The sequence below is a fragment of the Aotus nancymaae genome, unplaced genomic scaffold (assembly GCF_030222135.1).
Source record: "Aotus nancymaae isolate 86718 unplaced genomic scaffold, 86718_ANA_hifiasm-v0.15.2.pri h1tg000012l, whole genome shotgun sequence".
Classification (NCBI taxonomy): Eukaryota; Metazoa; Chordata; class Mammalia; order Primates; family Aotidae; genus Aotus; species Aotus nancymaae.
In genome coordinates, this window is record NW_026988423.1 from 23,304,028 (window position 1) to 23,310,828 (window position 6,801).

At 53.5% G+C, this 6,801-nt stretch overlaps 1 non-coding gene across 1 annotated transcript; it reads right to left on the reverse strand.

Moving 5' to 3' along the window:
• Positions 1-5,270: 5,270 nt before the first annotated feature.
• On the reverse strand, positions 5,271-5,410 carry LOC135274723 (U4 spliceosomal RNA). Its single transcript, XR_010342492.1, has one exon. It is a non-coding gene; the product is annotated as a U4 spliceosomal RNA (small nuclear RNA).
• Positions 5,411-6,801: the final 1,391 nt, after the last annotated feature.

Below are 6,801 nucleotides of genomic sequence, written 5' to 3' on the forward strand. Positions count from 1 at the left end.
CCGGCTGCGCTGGCCCTGGGCCCTGGGCCCTGCCAAGCCTGACCCTCCCACCTCACCACCAGGACCTTCTGGGGGTCGCAGGGAAGGCTTGCACCAGCTCATCTTCTCATACATGGCTGACTTTTGCGAGTAGACATTAAAGTTAGTTCGGATCCAGTTCTGGGACATATTGGTAGATCAGGATCCGGCTGTCATAGAAGGTTCCAGACATTCCGGTGACTGTGGGTGGGGCTGGACTGGGAGCAGGACGCTGGGCCCCGCAGGAAGCCAGATGTCCCCTTCCTGGCCCTTCTCTTCCTGGCCCTTCTCTTCTCGGCTCACAGCTGCCCCCCAGTGGCTCCGGCGGGACCCGCAGGCTGGGACAAGAGGCACAACTAGAGGAAGCGGCCTCCCCTGCAGGTCCTGCTCAGGGTCGGGAGGGGGCGGTGCTGCCTGCAGTGGGTCAGAGCCACCTGCTGTGCACTCACCTCCAGGTATTTCAGAGCCTTGTCTGCCACGCCAGGGTCAGAGAAACACCCGGCCCAGAGTGGAGTGAGGTTGGATGGGTAAAACTCCCCGTTCTTCTTGTTCTCAAGGTCGTAGTCGAACCAGGCACCCGCCTCCTCATCCCGCAGGACTGTATTCAGGGCGGCCAAGCGTTGCGCCCACAGGCTTCTGTTCACGGCCTAGGATTCATTCCCTGGGGCAGCGCTGCCTTTGGGCCCTACCGGAGTCCTCTAGAAAGAACTTTGGAGGTGAGAAGGGCAGCATCTACTTCTAACGCCTCAGTTCAGGTTCTCCAGCCTTCCCAGGAAACCCCAGCCTGTCCTCCCTCCTCTGGGCTGCCCAGCACTGCTGGACTCTCTGCTTCCCTGAGCTCCTGGGGCAGGCCTCCGTCTCAGGAGGAATCGGTGCTACTGCTTCGAGGGCTGGGCCCTGTCCTCAGCGCTGTCCTGAGCTATTTTACTCATCCACATCCCCTCACCTGGGGAAAGGGTTTGGGTTTTTTTTTTTTAGATGGGGTTTCACCATGTTGGTCAGGCTGGTCTTGAACTCCCGACCTCAGGTGATCCGCCCACCTCGGCCTCCCAGAGTGTTGGGATTACAGGCGTGAGCCACCACGCCCGGCCAGGGTTTGGGGTTTTATTCCCACCTGGCTCAGAGAATGGGAGTGATGGGCCAATTCTCTGGGCCTGGCTGGGTGATGGCAGCAGGGATGGGGAGTAGAGGGGAAATGGGGTGCTGGCACCCCCCTCACCCACCCAGCCCCGGCTGGGACTTCGTAATGGCCACTGCTTGGTGGACTCCTGCCCAGTGCCTGACTGAGTGGTTGGGGCTTCTACCCAGCACCAAGTTGAGCCAGGAATCCTGATGCCAGCAGGTAAGAGACAAGGACCCCAAGGCTCCCAGCGGCCAGGCCTTGATCATATGGCTGAGCAGCAGCGGAGCCAGAGCTGAACCTGACTGCCTGCAGCTACCAGGGCCTCTGAGGTGTAGTGGGCTGGGGTGCTGCAGGATCCAGGAGTGTTGGGGAATCAAGGCTGACAGGGTGACGTGAGCAGGACAGGCCACCTGACATGGTACTCCCTGGGATGGGACAAGGCCTGGTGCATTTTTGTATGTGTGTGTAGAAGTTTTTGTGGGGGAGCGGGATAGTGATAAACATGGCTTAGAGAAGGACAAGGGTCTTTCTAGACATTTGACAGCCAGCCTAAGGCTTGGCAAGGACACTTGGCCACACAGCCTCTCTGAAGTCCTCATTACAGACACAAGACTTCAAGACAAAAGCTATTAATTATCCCAGCACACTTTTCCCCTTCATACTCCACAGTTGTCATGGGCAAGCACCGTCACCCCTCCCTGTAACACACACCCCTATTGAACCCCTTCTCTCCGTCCCTAGTCCTAGCACTGGAACCCAAGCCCAGACCTGACCCTCTTGCCTGGAGCCCCGCTCTCCCTGGACCTATTCCCACTCTGCCCCAGTCACACAGGCCGGCTTCCCAATCCCTGAACAGCGCCTCAGGGCCTCTGCACAGCCGTTTCCCTGCCTGGACTGTCCTCTCCAAGATCAGCTCGGCGATGGTTCCTGCCGCAATTCTGCTCACACATCACCTCCTCAGAGACACCTTTCCTCCCCATCCTGTCTAATACACACTCCACTCACCCACACCAGTGGGTCCCTAACTTGGCTCTACTTCAAACTGTGCTTCTGTTCCTGCTTTGCTTCTCTTATTATTGTTCTTGCAGGAGCTGGTAAAGTGACTGATGTGGCCACAGCTCCATAAATCCATGTGGAATGAAGGGTGGACATTGCCTGAGTCCAGGAGGCAGGATAGGCTGGCTCATCTCTCTCCCTGGTGGTGGAAACTCAGGCTCAGGAAAGAGCTTTGACCTGCCCTGTGTCACAGAGAGAGTTTTAGGGTCAGGGCTTAAGCCGGGGTGCTCTGGTCAGGCCCTTGGACCACCTCTCATACCCAGGCTAGGAAGCTGGAGCAGAAAGTTTGCTAGAACAATCCTGAGAAGAGTCCTGTGTAGTTCAAGGGGCAGCGTGGAGAAGGAGAGGGAGGGTAGGCTCTGGCCAGCAGGCTCCTCTTGGAGCTCAGGCCAGGCTTAGGCAGCTGCACCTGGTGTCAGGACTGCAGGTCCAGTGCCTATTATAGGGCCTGTTATGACTGGAAAAGGGGCCTCAAGTTCATTCAGGCCAAGCCCCTCATTCTACAGAGAACCACACAACTGTGTGCAGAGGAGATTTGCCTAGACTTGGTGGGTTGGTTGTGGGGGCAGGCTCAGAAGCCCCTGGCAGTGCATCCCTGCTCTCCTGACATTCCAAGCCCATCTCTGGGTCATCCCTGGACTGCAGAGATCCCAGAGGGTAATAGGACACCAGCCTGCAGTGAGGGGAGACAGAGGAGGAGGGAACTCCCTGAACAAGAGGAGAGGAGGAGCCGGCGGAGAGGACACAGTTAGGGCAGCGGACAGACCGCCAAGGGGCAAGCTTACTCCTTTGCAGCCCGGCCAGCAGCCTCTGTGCCGCAGTGCCACCCCCTCCTCCCAGGTCAGGGCCAACCCCTCGACAAGGCCTGGAGCAAGACAAGGCAGGCTGCATTTCCCCCAACCCCTACTCTACTCAAACCGCAGGCATCTGTGCATCAAAAACTTTTTTTTTTAACCCTCAGCTGCCTAACGTGCATGGCTGGGGTTTGGGCTGAGTCACCGAGGGCCACCTGCACACATGGGGGAGGGCTCCTGAGCTCCCGCTCTCAGGCGTTGCATGTCTCTGCAATTCTGCACATAACAGCAACTTTTGCAGAAGGTTGTGGAGGGTGCCTGTGGGCCGTGCACCAGCCTGCTGCAGCCGCCTGTGGCTGCCTCTGCCCCGCAGGGCTTCTCGACCTCTGGTTTTCACCTCAACCACTGCTGCTTCCTCTCTCCCCGTGGGAACAGGGCATGGGGTAAGGCGGGCCTACCATGCCCAGATAACTAGGCATCTCCCTCGGGGCCAGGAGTTCCTCTGCCACAGCCCAATGTCACCAAATTCATATGCAACCCAGTGACCCCAACACAAGTCACAGTTCCTTTCTCTCCTCCAGGCTCTGCAATCCCTGGGGTTTGAAGTGTTAGTTGATCTCCAGGAGAGCCTGGGTCCCAGGAGAACCCACCGAAGGCTTGGCTGTACCAGCACAGGCTTTGTACCCTTGGGCAAGTCCGTCTGCCATTCCTCCTTGCCTGTATATAAATTGAAGGCTTTGCTCTAGACAGTGTGGCAAACTCAAATTCCAGTAATAGGAGTGTGCAAAATGTGTTGGGAATAAGGGAGCCAACAGTGCTGGGGCGATGTGAGTGTGGGGGACCTAGTCTTGGGGGTGACAGGAACTGAGCAGAACTGGAAGCGTATTTCTGTGTAAGGGAGGCTGCTGCTGCAGAGGGTGGCTGCTGTGGGGCTGGGGGTCCTGATTCGTTGAAGGACAGTGGAAATTTATATTTCAACTTGCACAATCCTGTTTTTTTTCTTTTTTTTTTTTTTAACATAAAAATCGAAATTAACTACAGGCACTTGCCACCATGCCCTGCTAAATTTTGGATTTTTAGCAGAGATGGTGTTTCACCATATTGGTCAGACTGGTCTCGAACTCTTGACCTTGTGATCCGCTCGCCTCGGCCTCCCAAAGTGCTGGGATTACAGGCATGAGCCACCTCACCCGCACTGTTTTTTTATTGTTATTGTTTTTGTTTTTGTTTTGTTTTGTTTTTTAACTTGAGACAGAGTCTTGCTCTGTTGGCCAGACTGGAGTGCAGTGGTGCGATCTCGGCTCACTGCAACCTCCAACTCCCGGGTTCAAGCGATCCTGCTGCCTTAGCCTCCCAACTAGCTGGGACTACAGATGCACACACCACCACGCCTGGCTAATTTTTTATATTTTAGTAGAGATGGGGTTTCACCATGTTAGCCAGGATGGTCTCGATCTCCTGACCTTGTTATCTGCCCTTCTTGGCCTCCCAAAATGCTAGGATTACAGGCGTGAGTCATCGAGCCTGGCACCATGTTTTAAAAATGTCTCAGTGTCTCCAATTCTGACTGTAAATCTAAGAGTGATTCCTGTGTGTGTGTGGTTAGGAGGAGTCTGACCTCCACCAGAGGGGCTTTGTGGGCCGGGACTTCATCCTCCTGCAGAGCACGGGACCTGCCCCTGAATGCAACCTCAGCCTGGAATCCTGACACAATCATTTGGTGCCCCTTTAAATTGATACACTGTGTACATATTGATATCTGTACACAATATGTAGAGATCTCTGACAAATCTAAAAGAAAGATAGGACCAGTCGAGGTGGCTCACACCTGTAATCCCAGCACTTTGGGAGGTTGAGGTGGGCGGATCACCTGAGGTCAGGAGTTCAAGACCAGCCTAATATGGTGAAACCCCATCTCTACTAAAAATACAAAAATTAACCGGACATGGTGGCATGTGCCCGTAGTCCCAGCTACTCAGGAAGCTGAGACAGGAGAATTGCTTGAACCTGGAGGCGGAGATTGCAGTGAGCTGAGATCATACCACTGCACTCCAGTCTGGGCGACAGAGTGAGACTCTGTCTCAAAAAATAAATAAATAAAAAGAAAAGAAAAATAATACTTCATGTTTGGAAGAAATCTTCAGACTAGGCCTGGTGTGGTGGCTCTTTCCTGTAATCCTAGCACTTTGGGAGGCTAAGGCTGAAGGATCAATTGAGTTCAGGTGTTTGAGACCAGCCTAGACAGCATAGTGAGACCTCCTATTTTTTTTTTTATTCAGTCCCATAGAGACTGCCAAAAATTGCCAATGCCAACTATATTTCAAGTCATCATGGCAGGGTATTGGGAAAAGTTTTCAATTAGCAATAATCATGCCTCAGATAAACCTCACTGGCTACAATACTGCCACTGTGAAAAGCTCTATTTTTTTAATTAAAAACAAAACATAAAAGAAATCTCCAGGATAAATATGAATGGCCAATAAACATAATGTTCTATTCATTCTTCTCTGGATCTGGTCGAGGCCCTAGCCCATAAGCACACAGCTCTGGGTTGCCCTCAGGGTTGTGTGTGCCCTGAGTCCCCACACACATCTCCCTACTTAGCTTGCCTGCCCAGTCTTTCTTAACAGATATACAAGCAGAAACACATTGGTGGGAAAAACAGAACACTTTAAAATATGGGTTCAGCTTTGATTTCAAGGGGAAGCTGCAGGCTGGGTGAAGAACTGGGAAGGTCACCAGGAGACGCAGCTCAGCCTCTTCTTAGACCTCAGCAACTCAGGTCTGACCTCAAGTTTCACCCCACCCAGCAGCAAAGGCTCTGAGCTCTTCTGGGCCCACCATCCTTAGAAAGCAGTTTGGAGGGCGGTGTCTCATTGTCCCCACTCCAAATTATTTCTTTGAGGAAAAGCTATTAGTTTCCTTCTCAAAGCCTATTCTCAGGGTGTCAGTGTGACCAGTGTTTTGTTTAAGTTGATTTTTCAGGCTTCCCTGCAGTTCAAGGTGTCCAGGGACCCAGTTCTGGCAAATGAAACATAAGTGGACATCACCGCAAGAGGAACCGAGACAGTCTTCTAAAAGGGGAGAGACTTAGCCAGCTCTGCGTTGAGTCCTTTGCCCTCCCTCTTCCTGCCTTGGTGCAGATGAAAGGCTTGGCACTGCAGCAGCCACCTTGCATCCACGAGGCAGTAAACATCGGCTGACAGCCACCTGCTTCAGACGGCAGCCCAGGAAGGTGGAAAGAGACCAGGTTCTTGATGACAACTTTGTCACAACAGCACTAGAATTCTGTTATATGAAAAACAACCCTCTTAGTTGTTTAAAGCACTGGTTTTAGGCCGGGAGCAGTGACTCATGCCTGTAATCCCAGCACTTTGGGAGGCCGAGGCAGGTGGGTCACCTGAGGTCAGGAGTTCGAGACCAGCCTGGCTAACATGGTGAAACCCTGTCTCTACTAAAATACAAAAAATAGCCAGGTAGGTGCTTGTAGTCCTAGCTACTTGGAAGGCTGAAGCAGGAGAGTCACTTGAACCTGGGAGGCAAAGGTTGCACTGAGCCAAGATCGGGCCACTGCACTCCAGCCTGGCAACAGAGCAAGACTCTGTCTTAAAAAAAAAAAAAAAAAAGTCCATCACCTGCTTGGTTTGGCCCCATTTGGACCGGAGAGGAAAGGGCCCTGGAAGGCCGTAGGCTGGCCTTGGGATCAGGTCAGCAGTGAAGCAGCCGGCACGTGAGGTGACCTCCTGGGGCAGCAGAGGTGTCAAGGCAGGGGAGGGCGGGCCAGGAGGACTCTGACTGATCCCGGGAGCT